Below are 14,083 nucleotides of genomic sequence, written 5' to 3' on the forward strand. Positions count from 1 at the left end.
TTTCCTATACTATATTTCAATGAATGTTAAAAGAAAAATATGCCTTTTACCTTTAAAATTTCACCCTCCTGGTTTCACTTGCATTGAGTGTTCAATAAACATTTAACATTATTTGGAAAGTGTGCATTGGTAAAAGTGTCCCACCCCCTCGCCCCCCAGCTGCGTGGAGCTGCATGGTAAACTGCAGCATCGGTTAAAGCGTGTGCACAGAGTAGCGTAGGAGGACGCGCATTGGACGGCACGGAATGGTCACATGACAGTGACAACATGTGCGCTTTAAAAGAAAGGAAAAGAGAGTTGAGCATCAGATGAGGGTCGGGAACAACGTCTGCAAACATAACTGCGCCTCATTTTTCAGCAGGCTGCTGCGCCTCTTACCTGCTTTTTAAATACGCATACTTTTTTACAAGCACGGCAGAAATACGTAAATTATAGAGTTTCTGCAGAATTAAGCCACAGCCCTTTATTGCGCTCATCTTCATCACAATAGAGGGAAAGCTCGTCCTCTCGGAGATTCACTCTCATCAAAGGTAAGACGTTTTAACTTTTTACTGCAATTTTATGGTACATTTAACGCTTTTTTCTGTAATTCCTATGAATTGTTTGAGGTCATGTTGAAGAATTAATGAACAACCAATTTCACATAGTATTCTTAAATATGAATCTGGTGTGCTGTGGCTCAATGTGTGCCTCTGTCAAAAACATTACAACAGAGTATCATTACTTGGAAAGTGCTGCAGACTGAGAGGTATTTTGACGCACTAGGACGACCCAGTTAAGATTACTGCAGTAGCATCTGAAATATTAGATACTGATATCTAATTAATTCTGCTTTTTAGACGTCAGATTAACATGCCCTCGGAGAAATCAGGAAAAAACTGGTTCCATTTAGGAAATTATGTTTTAAACTCTTGAACATGTTGCTGGTCAGGAATCCCTATTAAACATACACTATATTGCCAAAAGTATTGGGCCACACCACCAAATCAGTGAATTCTGGTGTTCCAGTCTCTTCCATGGCTGCAGGTGTATAGAGTTTGGTGTGGAGAAACTGTCCTGCACAGAGTCCTGACCACAACCTTCCTGAACACCTTCAGGATGTATTAGACAAGGCTGCAGTTCTGGTTCTCTCATCAAATTATGAACACACTCCTAAACCTTGTCGAAGATTTTTACAGAATAGTTAAAGTTGCTATTGCTGGCAACAGTGGGTCCATCAACAAATTGGACCTTAGAGATTAAGAATGGGATGTCATCAAAGTTAATTCAAGGAAAAGTACACAAACAAATACTTTTGGCAACATAGTGTACATTAACTTGTCTTATTGGTTTGAGGTTGGAGTTTGGACCAAATTTGAAGAGATTGTGATAGAATTGAAGACTGAGAAGATTAAAACCTTTCATATTTTATTTTTCTTGTGAATGGTTCCCCTAAAAACATTTTTTTTATCTCAGAAGTGCTTGTTGTAGTTGTTATAAAAGTATACATTGTGTGAAGGTTCAATTAGCAGGGTAAGAGCACAGTTTTGCTCAAAATATTGAAATGCACACAACATTATTGGTGACATACCAGAGTTCAAAAGAGGACAAATTGTTGATGCACATCTTCCTGGCGCACCTGTGACCAAGACAGCAAGTCTTTGTGATGTATCAAGAGCCACGGTATCCAGGGTAATGTCAGCATACCACCAAGAAGGACGAACCACATCCAACAGGATTAACTGTGGATGCAAGAGGAAGCTGTCTGAAAGGGATGTTCGGGTGCTAACCTGGATTGTATCCAAAAAACATAAAACCACGGTTGCCCAAATCACGGCAGAATTAAATGTGCACCTCAACTCTCCTGTTTCCACCAGAACTGTCCATCGGGAGCTCCACAGGGTCAATATACACGGCCGGGCTGCTATAGCCAAACCTTTGGTCACTCATGCCAATGCCAAACGTCGATTTCAATGGTGCAAGGAGCGCAAATCTTGGTCTGTGGACAATGTGAAACATGTATTGTTCTCTGATGAGTCCACCTTTACTGTTTTCTCCACATCCGGGAGAGTTACGGTGTGGAAAAGCCCCAAAGAAGCGTACCATCCAGACTGTTGCATGCCCAGAGTGAAGCATGGGGCTGGATCAGTGATGGTTTGGGCTGCCATATCATGGCATTCCCTTGGCCCAGTACGTGTGCTAGATGGGCGCGTCACTGCCAAGGACTATCGAACCCTTCTTGAGGACCATGTGCATCCAATGGTTCAAACATTGTATCCTGAAGGCGGTGCCGTGTATCAGGATGACAACGCACCAATACACACAGCAAGACTGGTGAAAGATTGGTTTGATGAACATGAAAGTGAAGTTGAACATCTCCCATGGCCTGCACAGTCACCAGATCTAAATATTATTGAGCCACTTTGGGGTGTTTTGGAGGAGCGAGTCAGGAAACGTTTTCCTCCACCAGTATCACGTAGTGACCTGGCCACTATCCTGCAAGAAGAATGGCTTAAAATCCCTCTGACCACTGTGCAGGACTTGTATATGTCATTCCCAAGACGAATTGACGCTGTATTGGCCGCAAAAGGAGGCCCTACACCATACTAATAAATTATTGTGGTCTAAAATCAGGTGTTTCAGGTGTTTCCTGTATGTGGATACAACAAATAAATGTCACTCTCATTTGGTGGCACTTTTTGAGGGATGAACAACTGGAAACAGAAAAAGTGAAAATCACTGTGAAAATATTTGCAGGACTTGACTGTTGAAACCGGTTACAATGGCTGGTTATAAACTTTTTAGTTAACTATGTTTCATTTATTTTCAACTTAATTTTCCCTGAATCATTAAGCTGTTTAACCTGCACAAACTGTTGAGGCAGAAGTTAAACACTGTTGACTTGTTAGACCTATTGCACTGGTGCCTTTATTCAGTGGAATGAAAAAGTATTTACTGACTTGCAAATGTAGGTTCCCTCTGCTTTTTTGTCACTTAAAAATTTTAATATTAACAAATTCAAATATCAGACATAAATAACCTCATTAAATCCAAAAGTCAGTTTTAAATAATATCTGTATTAATTACCAGCAATAAAAATTCCAAACACATAGGTCTATATGTGAAAAAAATATTCTCCCTCTTGTTAAATCTTAAATTAACCGTAATTAACCACATTTCTGTTGGTTTTACTAGTTACAGCCAGGCATAATTACTGCCACATATGTACCTCTGACAGAAAAGCTAAAACAAATCTGTAAAGGGAGCAAACACTTTTCGTGGTATTCGTGGGCACACTTTATTGCATTAGGGCTGTTTTAGCAATTGTCTAGCCATGATATTGTCCCAAATTGTGTCTTTAAGGAAGAGTTGGTGAATTGGTGTATTTGTTTAAGTTGATAATCAGTGGAACATGCTTCTGATGGTATTCTAATGACATGTTCGCCTGATGTACTGTAGACTGCTAGGTCAAACTAAAACCTGGCTATAATGCAGGAGGTTCTAGTTCTAGTTCAATGTGTTCTAAAATCTTTTCGGTCTAATTTTATAATGGCTTTAAATAGGTCTTTCTCCTTTTTATTGTAACAGCTTGTGTAGTAGAAGAATGAACTCCAAATAATGATTCAAAATCCAAACTTTATTATTGAATTGTGCAGTTAGATAATACGTCTAATATTACTGTCATCTTAATTTGAAAGTCAGGTAAAATAGTGGGTTTGGAACCGACTGGCAACATAGCTCATGATTCATAATACGAGTCAGAAGGAGAGCTCTTTGGCTAATTCACAATTCAGTTGTTTCTCTCAGTCTAGACTTTGTCTTATGAGTGGCCAGCTAAACATTTGATTAAAGAAAAACATTTTTATAACATAGGCTGATACAGAGCTTTGCATTTAATATTTAATAAAAAATAGTAACTGGACAAGACTCAATTTTCATCATCTCATATGGAAGCTTGATTAACAACATCTTGGTCTATGTAGTCATATATTACTGTTTTCTTAGACAAGACAGCACTATTCACTTTTCTAAAATCAGAATGTTTAAGAGTCTACCATAAAGACATACCAGTACTTATTGATGACATTTCTTGCACTAAAGGTAATTTTTTACACTTTGAGACTTGCTTTACTCAAGGTTTTTTTTTGAAGGTTTTTACTTAAGGGGTCTTTCACAGAACTATTGTTGCCATTAACACTGTGTACCGTGTACTATTTCTACAATAACTGCCACTGATCTTATTTCAAGCTGATCCTGGTTCTGCAAGCAGATTTTTTTTTAAATGGCAGCCGTTTCTCCCCACGGTCTCATGCCTAGTCAGGATGAGTTTTGCTACAAAGTCAATGAATCAGCTTGGGTTGATTAGATGGATAACTTTTTTACCATCATTTGCATTATATGTTCAACTGAATTTTAGTGTATTGTACTATAATTTGTTTTGAATAGGAGATGTACAGTACTGTGCAAAAGTTTTAGGCAGGTTTGGAAAAATGGTGTAAACAAAGAATGCTTTTAAAAATGGAAGTGTTAATCATTTATTTGTATCAATCAATAAAATGCAGTGAATGAACAAAAGAGAAATCTAAATCAAATCAGTATTTGGTATGACCACCCTTTGCCTTCACAACAGCATCAATTCTTCTAGGTACACTTGCACATAGTTTTGAAGGAACTCGGCTGGTAGGTTGTTTTAAACATCTTGGAGAACTAACCGCAGATCTTCTGTGGATATAGGCTTTCTCACATCCTTCTGTTTCTTCATGTAATCCCATACACACTCCATGATGTTGAGATCAGGGCTCTGTGGGGCCACACCATCACTTCCAGTAAGTTTTGTTCTTCTTTACACTGAAGATAGTTCTTAATGACTTTGGCTGTTTTCGTTGTCCAATGAGCTTACCCCTTCCTCCTACCTCCCTATTTCTAAGGAGATTGCTCAATCCAGCTCTCCATCCAATAGGTCTGGACCTCCGTGAAGCTGAAAGGTCTTACTAAGCAGGTTTACTGAAAGTTCTGTTTAAGCTGGTGTCGGGAGATGATACGTCTAACCTCTAACAGCCTGCATCCAGAAGACTCACCCTTCTGCAACTGGAGGTCAGAACGACCGGGTAGCCCACAGCAGTCATCCACTCCTCGACAGTCACTTCAATTAATGGCTGCTCATTCCCTAATCACAACTGGCTCTTGGTATATGGGTTAGGTTAATTTTAGTGACTCGGCATGAGCCCCAAGGGCACTGTTTTAACAAGCTTGGCTAAGGCAACCTATAAAAACCTCCTAAAATCTCTTAGAACCAGGCAACAAGACATTTTACCACCAATGATGAGCCAACAATAAGGTGACTCAAATAATTGAATGATAATTGAATGATTTATCTAGAATTTTATATGCTTTCTTTAATTGGTAATGCTTTTGCAGGGGTCAGTAACAGCTTAAATTCGGCAACACAAAATAATTTCAATAATAGAAATGAATCAATCAACTCAACCTGTCTTACCCTGATGCTGAAACTAGTGAGTTTGGAGAGGCTTTGAAGACGGAGGCTCATCCATGCACCCGATGGGGATGTTTCTTCTGGTAACAACGAGCGATTTCTTGAAGAAAAGATGGCTTAATCTTCAGTTTTCTTCCTCTAAGTGGACAGGCACTGATGTTCCAGGTTTTGAGGGTCAAACAGGAACTTTGTTGTCATATGTCTCAGAAGACAGTAGTTTCCAGAAGCTGAAGAGTTGAAGGAAACCCGGAGACATGAATGAGGTTAATTCAGGACTTCCAGAAGCCTGAAACTTAGAGCAATCAGTTGTTCACCGATCAAGTTCACTTCTGTTGTCTGGATAAAAAGACTGTAGATGAAATCAGATTTTTAATTTTGAGGCACGGTTCTTCCAGGGCACACGGGTTGATCCTCTTTTCTAATGCAGTCAATCAGCTGGGCTGTGTCTCTGGTCCTTTTCCATCTGAGCTTCTTTTCTCCATCCGATCTTGTTCGCTGGTCTTCTGCGAGGAAACAACCGCAGTTCCCTTTTTTGGCATTGCTTTTATAGTGCAGATGCTCTTACTGGTCAGCCCTTTGTTAGGCTTCTCCATTATTGCGCAACATGCTATTGCCCAATACTTAGTCATGGTCATTGTGACTTTCTGGTGCTGTTTTTCGGCCTTGAAGATATCAGTAATAGCCACGCAGCTGGCTTCTTGTTGGTCTTCAAAAGATTTGCTGTCAGCATGCAGCTGGTTTTATCCTGTTCCTCCCTTCTTCGTGTTGTTTGTTGGTCTTCAAAAGATTTGCTGTCAGCATGCAGCTGGTTTTATCCTGTTCCTCCCTTCTTCGTGTTGTTTGTTGGTCTTCAAAAGGTTCGCTGTCAGCATGCAGGTGCCTCTCGTCACTCCTAGTCATCCTACAGTTCTCTCCCTAATCTGCTCAGTCTTAAACTTTACACAGTATTATACATTCCATTCTCATCTTTCTGCATTTACACAGTTACAAAATCATCACTTCATTCTTTTTATTCATACATCACAACTGATCAACATTATCTCTCTTTCATATATAGCTGATTGAGAATTTTAAACCTTAATGTTTTTTATTTTAATTATCAGTTCTCCATCATATTTCAATCATACATCTTTTAACTTGTTGTTTAACTTGATAATCAAAGATTTACTCATTTTATTTAATACTTGTAGAAAATGGAAAATCATTATACATCATTTCCTTGGATACACTTGTTCATACTTTTGCAAAAGATAAGACAGTTAATATGTGACTCCATACAGGCCTCTCCAGTCTCTCAGTCCCAGAATATGAGGACATGCTTGTTTCATTCAACTGTGTATTTTAATAATTGTTGCATGGATTACACAAAAGGGTATTTATTGTACTTTTTATGGATTTAACTGTGAGCAGTTAATGAATGTTGCATGGGTATGTTTGGGTTCGCTCACTCAGCATTTTGTAAATTGATAAAAATAAACAATCATCATTTATATTTCTGATAGCATTCTTTGTTTACAGCCTTTTTTCACACCTGCCTAAAACCTTTGCACAGTACTGTATATGTAAACAATGCTGATCATCCATGCCATAAACATTTCTTACCTTGAGAGGATATAAGTGTAATAATATAAGTGCTTCCCGTATATATGACTAAAACATTCTGGATGAACAGATGATGTTTACAAAATATTATAAATTAGGAACATAACCGAAAGCTTACATAAAGTTAAAATGATCTTTTCAGTCAAAGGCACAATCAGAATACTAAGCAAATAAATGTCACTCTCATTTGGTGGCACTTTTTAAAGGGTGAACAAAAGTAAAAGCACAGATTCTAATGGCTTTCCACAATAAAAGCAAATCTATTTCTCAAAACACCATGTTGAGAACTTGATAGATTTAGTCAACCCCCCCTCCGTTGACATGAATTTTATTTAATGTCTGTGATGATGCAGTTATGCTAATCATTAAAGTTTTAACACTAAGTCAACCCTTTGCATCAATCAGTATATTATGCAGATACTTTTTGGATAAACGTGGAGGGCTGAAGGATGTACAGGTCCTTCTCAAAATATTAGCATATTGTGATAAAGTTCATTATTTTCCATAATGTCATGATGAAAATTTAACATTCATATATTTTAGATTCATTGCACACTAATTGAAATATTTCAGGTCTTTTATTGTCTTAATACGGATGATTTTGGCATACAGCTCATGAAAACCCAAAATTCCTATCTCACAAAATTAGCATATCATTAAAAGGGTCTCTAAACGAGCTATGAACCTAATCATCTGAATCAACGAGTTAACTCTAAACACCTGCAAAAGATTCCTGAGGCCTTTAAAACTCCCAGCCTGGTTCATCACTCAAAACAGAAGAGGGTAAGACACAGAAAGACATTTCTGAATGAATAGGCTGTTCTCAGAGTGCTGTATCAAGGCACCTCAGTGGGAAGTCTGTGGGAAGGAAAAAGTGTGGCAGAAAACGCTGCACAACGAGAAGAGGTGACCGGACCCTGAGGAAGATTGTGGAGAAGGGCCGATTCCAGACCTTGGGGGACCTGCGGAAGCAGTGGACTGAGTCTGGAGTAGAAACATCCAGAGCCACTGTGCACAGGCGTGTGCAGGAAATGGGCTACAGGTGCCGCATTCCCCAGGTCAAGCCACTTTTGAACCAGAAACAGCGACAGAAGCGCCTGACCTGGGCTACAGAGAAGCAGCACTGGACTGTTGCTCAGTGGTCCAAAGTACTTTTTTCGGATGAAAGCAAATTCTGCATGTCATTCGGAAATCAAGGTGCCAGAGTCTGGAGGAAGACTGGGGAGAAGGAAATGCCAGAAGTCCAGTGTCAAGTACCCACAGTCAGTGATGGTCTGGGGTGCCGTGTCAGCTGCTGGTGTTGGTCCACTGTGTTTTATCAAGGGCAGGGGTCAATGCAGCTAGCTATCAGGAGATTTTGGAGCACTTCATGCTTCCATCTGCTGAAAAGCTTTATGGAGATGAAGATTTCATTTTTCAGCACGACCTTAAGACAATAAAAGACCTGAAATAGTTCAGTTAGTGTGCAATGAATCTAAAATATATGAATGTTAAATTTTCATCATGACATTATGGAAAATAATGAACTTTATCACAATATGCTAATATTTTGAGAAAGACCTGAAGGGTCAAAGCTTTTGCATTTAAGGACCATAGTTTGTCAAATCAAATCTGTTAAAATAACACATAACTTTATGCTCCAATGTTTAAAACTAACCCAGACTGGAAGGTTAAAAATATATTTGACGACACCCAGAGGCCATAACTGACACACCCGGAGTATAATTTTGATCAATTGGGGTGGAAGGGTGCCAGTTGTTACTGAGTGACTGGAGGGCTTCCTGAAATATTCATGAACAATGCCTTTTTTCTCTTGGCTTTTGCTTTTCAATGACAATTGTGATGACACAGTAAGCTTTGAACATGCCCGAAGCTATAGCAAAGCCTGTCTGGAAATTAAATAACCAAATTTGATTTTAATTATTGAACAAACAGATAATGCATAAAAACAAATGTAAATCTAGAGCTTGTTTTGATTTCCATTTCCTATTTATTTTATGCCTTTAAAACAATATCTTTATAAAAATCTAGATATTGCTTGTAAATCAATATTGTCTAGTTTACCTAGACAATATTGTAAGAACTCCAGCTATTCAATTTATATGTAAAAATCATATGTTGCGTGCACTGGGGGCTGTGAACACATTATCGTGTTAGGCACAGCCTGTCAGATGCAGTAAATGTCTCTGACCATGGGTCTGTTCTTATGACCAACAAGCGACCTACCTCGATTCACACATCCACACACAAATCGCACATGCACATCTGTGCTCCCGTACCTCCCTTAAAATGTCACTTTGAATCCCAGTTTTATTTATGCTCCACCGAATCAAACAAATCTCTCTGTCTCAGAAACTTAGCTGACATTGATTTGCACAACGAATGAAGCAACAAGAAGGACATTTTAGTATCTAAGCAGATAATCCATTATGAAAGAAACTTCAATTCCAATGAATCAAATGTAATGCTATGAATGTATTTCTGTTTAAAACTGTCCTCTATTTTGCTTTCCCTGATGAAATTACAGAGCAACCATGTGACAAATTGCTGCTTAATTTATAGTAATGACTAAATGGTTCACCCGTGGTTACAGTAAGAACCTCCTGCTGCTGCAATGAGGCAGGATCGATGCCGCTGTCTAACAGCAGGACATCCATTTCCTCAAAGCAAGCTGAAAAAAATAAACTGGCTAGTATAGCTAGTGCATTATGTTGAGAAATATATCAGGATTACCTGTATGAGAACAATGCATCTGTCAAAAAACCTTTGAAACAGCAATAAAATTAGTCCCTCAAGCTGACAGTTTAAAATCAGGCTGCAAATCTCTACTTGCATATATTGGATATTTAAAAATTGGCATTTTATGCTGACTGGTATTTCATGTAGATCATCTGTGGCACCACGAAGATAAAAAAGTCAAAAAGGTATATTAGAATTCATCCTGTTGAAGCCGATTTCTTATGAATGATTCACTTTATAGACAGATGGAAGCACAGGACAAATCTGGATTTTTGGATCTTCCAGTAATGGAGAGGATTCTGAGTGTATACAATAAATACCTACCAGACAACTTTTAAACACTTCTAAGGAACGTGTTTGAGATTCTTCTCAGATTTCTTTTTTTAGCTTCTTTGCTACTTAGGTGTTCTTTGATTACTGTTGCAACTGCAGTTCAGTGACCAGGAGTCTATTTTCCTCCAGATATCAGCATTTGAGCAAGGACACATCGCTTTATCAGAATTCTCTTCTGCTCACTCATTTGCCTGTACAAAGCATTGTTATCACCCAGACATTTTTCTGACTTCAACAAATTCCCTTGTATTTACATTCTCAGAAAAAAAATAAATAGAATGGAGGACATGATCTGTTTTATCTTGATTACTTGCAGCCAACTCTTCCATTGTCTGTTCTCTTGAGGAGCAGCACTGCCTGGTTTTAAATTATATGAGGCAATGTGTGAAGAGTTACAGGCGAGCAACTCTTGAGTATCTGTGAAGTATGTCCAGCAGTAGGTAATTTTAACAGCTCAGATATACAATCATGAGTGCAGCCCTTATTAATGTGCACGGATGACCAACTATGCACGTTTACGTCAGGTTAACACACATGAGTATTTTATAGAAGTTAAGGGTGACTGAATTTTTTTTAGAACATAAAGATGCAAAGAAGATGCTTGGACATAGATTACTTTAGTATTTGCGAGTCTCACTAAGAGTGCAAAAAGTAATTAACCTGCTGTTAACCATTTTAGGGATTTCAAAGAGGGGTTGCCTGTCTGACTTCTTTACCTAAAGCTGAGTCACACTGCAGCTCTATTGAGTTTCTCAAGGGCTTTTTTTGTTTCTAAATGGCTGCTGACTTACATAATACCAATTTGTTATGTAGTGAGACAATAAAAACTTGCTTAACTGTTATGGCTGTACTGATCCTTATTTAACCCAATAATATGGCATCAAAACAAATCCTTGTGGTATCAAAAATGGCATAGAGTATCGAGTTTAAAATTTTTTGTATTGTATGAAATCCTATTCTTAATCTATGAGGTCCAGTGTGTTGATAGACCCGTGTATATTCACCCCAAGGTGTCATTATGTTCAAAATAGCTCAGACCCACATACAGAGAACACTCAGGAGGAGGAAGTAAAATAAAGATTGTTTATTGAAGATACAGTCAGGAACGGAACGGACGAAATATTTCACTGTAAGGAGAGAAGTGAAGAGAATGGATGAGTACGGGTAACAGAGGGAAAAACGAAACTAAGAGTAAACCGTTATTTTGATACTGAGATCGGCTTACTGAGTTATGATGGTCAGGTCGCCAGGGGGAATGATATTCAGGATCCAGGTCTTAAGCAGGTATATCCATAGAGAGTTCACTTGGTGCTGTTCTGTGGAGCTCAGGTTACAGTAAACAAGTTCGATGTGCGGTGGCTTACGTTGGAGAGTGGACAGTGTATGCTTGTGGCTTGGCTCAGGAGACAAAGAGGACAGGAAGCTGCTAGCTTGGTGCGAATCCAAACGAAGGTAGATCACAGGATAGGAATCCTCAGAATGAAGACAGGCTTGATCATCCTGAGTAACTTTGAAACGTAGTCCAGAAAACTCAGTGACATAGATCCAAAGCTTAGGCTTTCAAAATCTGCAGATCTGCAGCAAAGAACAATGTTAAACGAGGTTGAAGTACGAAGCATAACTTGGAGTGTGGCTAGAGTTTGTACCACTGTGGCAAAACACTCTCGCATTGAAGTGCTGGCAGCCTCCTGCTTAAGTACTCCTCCTGTCAGTGGAATAAGTCGCACCTGTCACCCAGCACACCTGAGAGCTCCAGCACCACCTGAGAATGAGCACATGTAGCAAGCACAAAAAACCCAAACACAAACCCAGATCTTGACACAAGGTAATTATATAAAAAGAAGCTTAAGAGACTGTACAGGAAGGGCAAATTTGCAGCATAAGAAAATAATCCAATACAGTATAGCATACTCAGATTCAAAGAAATGTGCCACTGAGTAGGGTAATTAAAAAAATTACAAAAAGTGAATGTATATTTGTGCATTAAACATCAACAACAGATTACTGACAAGAAATGGAAAAACTACAAAAAGCAAATAACAAATGTTTGCAGCCTTGGGTTTGTGCTGGCCAGAATGACACATTCTGGATGGACTAAATGTGTAACGCCTGATCCACATGCTGTTCCAGACCTCCAGTTGATTATAGGGTTGCCTGGTATTGTTTGAAAATAGCCCAGGTCTATTCAAATGGTACTGCTGGAGGCATCTATTTGTAGCTTGAGTGGCATATAGTTGCAATTTTCAAGTTCTTATTTCCGATATGTGTATATCATAAAATGTCCAGTACTATAGAGACACTTTCAACGCATGCAGTGACTACAGCACTACAACATCTTTTTTTATATACCAACTGAAGCAGCCATGATTTGCTTTCCGCATACAGTGCTAGGAATATTAAGTCCTGTTGTATTGAAGCACAAACTAGATCAGGTTATAGTGTTCATAAATTGATCAGTCGCATAACGTATCAAGATAACTCTGAACTGTGAAAAGTTTTCCTTTCCAGGGGGATGCATATGCACAAAAAGAAATCACATAGATTTCTGCCCATTTCACAACATCCATAATTTATTTAAAAGCAACAAAAAATTGGACACTTCAATAAAAATTAACATATTGGTGAGAAAACAAATCTAAATTTAAAGTTATCACTGAAGCAATATCTACTCACTTCTGATTAAAAGTAAAGAAACTGCGTAAAACACACTTAGAAACTAACAACCTTGATCAAAATAACAACTTCTAAGGCAAACTCTACAGATTAAAAAAATAACAAAATTAAAACCAGGGACCAAACTCTTAAATAAACAATAATTAAAACTGTTTAAAACCTAAATATTACCAGGAACTGGTTGGTTAAAAAAATCTTCAGCTTTGGCATAATAATCATAAATAATAATAAAACCTTCTTCTTGTTCTTTTTGTACAACTTTACTCTATACACTATATGTACACTATATTTGTTTAGCTTCTGCAAATTACTTGGCACTAAGTTGAAAAGAATAGAAGTTCTCATGATGTTCCTTAGTTTGTCCAACAAGTTTTATTCCAGAAAAAGCTATTTTTTTTAAGTCATCTGCTGGAATTTGTGCAAACACCAACAACAGCATAATGAGAAACGATATAACAATGAACTTGGTGATAGGCAGATCATAAGTGCTAAAAGGTTCTGTTTAACTTGTCATCTACATTACAATTGATGATGCAGCTGCTGCAATGCTAAAAAACCAACTATATGTTTAAATCCAGAAGTAAGTAACTGATTCTTAAGGTTTGTTTCAGTAGAAAACAGGTCCTTATTCTCTTTATTTCAATTTCAGATTTTTGTTTTTTACTGGAAGTATTCCTTATGGCATTCATACCAGATGGTCACTAAACCACCCTCCCCTGCCTGGTGATGGGCAAGCAGTGTAGCTAATCATGCCAAAAGTGATGTTAATGAGGGCAAAATTTAATTTAAATGTTGCAGAAATCTTTAGAAACACTCTGCAGAACTGCAAGAGAATCTGATGATAATCCTCATCAATCCCAGATCGATCCCGTCTGTCATGCTGAGAGCTGTTTATCTGCTTGGCAGGATCTACTAGTGGAAATGATTTGCAGTTTTTACCTGTTATAAAAAATAGAACACAGAACGGTTACTTGTGCTGTGATTCCCTGGAAGACACGATGGGGTAATGGATGGCTCTGGAACCCGTTGAAAGGTCGGAAGCCTGGAAAGAGCTCACTGATACGAGTCATCAGAATCTCTGGGGCTGCTGGGCAATCCTGGCAGCTCGGTTCCTCCCATTATCCATGCAGCATGAAGGCCCTGGCTGTCTCCCAATTGTAATTAAGTGCTGTAATGAGAGTCACCTCCAATTCCACAAATAGACCGAGAGAAAAAAACATTAAGTTCTTGTTGAGCCTCTCTCAGTTACACTATCTCATCATT

The 14,083-nt window shown here is 38.4% G+C and overlaps 1 protein-coding gene across 3 annotated transcripts in view; it reads left to right on the forward strand.

The window, feature by feature from the left end:
* The first annotated feature begins 257 nt into the window (after positions 1-257).
* Positions 258-14,083, forward strand: part of rap1gapb (RAP1 GTPase activating protein b) — a 160,372-nt gene continuing 146,546 nt past the window's right edge. For 2 of the 3 annotated variants that reach the window (XR_007035491.1, XR_007035493.1), the window contains exon 1: positions 259-530. The gene's annotated coding sequence lies outside the window, so the exon portion shown is untranslated. Of the gene's footprint in view, positions 531-14,083 lie in introns of all 3 variants that reach the window. The other variant, XR_007035494.1, reaches the window with a different exon arrangement.

The sequence above is a fragment of the Girardinichthys multiradiatus genome, chromosome 20 (genome assembly GCF_021462225.1).
Source record: "Girardinichthys multiradiatus isolate DD_20200921_A chromosome 20, DD_fGirMul_XY1, whole genome shotgun sequence".
NCBI lineage: Eukaryota > Metazoa > Chordata > Actinopteri > Cyprinodontiformes > Goodeidae > Girardinichthys > Girardinichthys multiradiatus.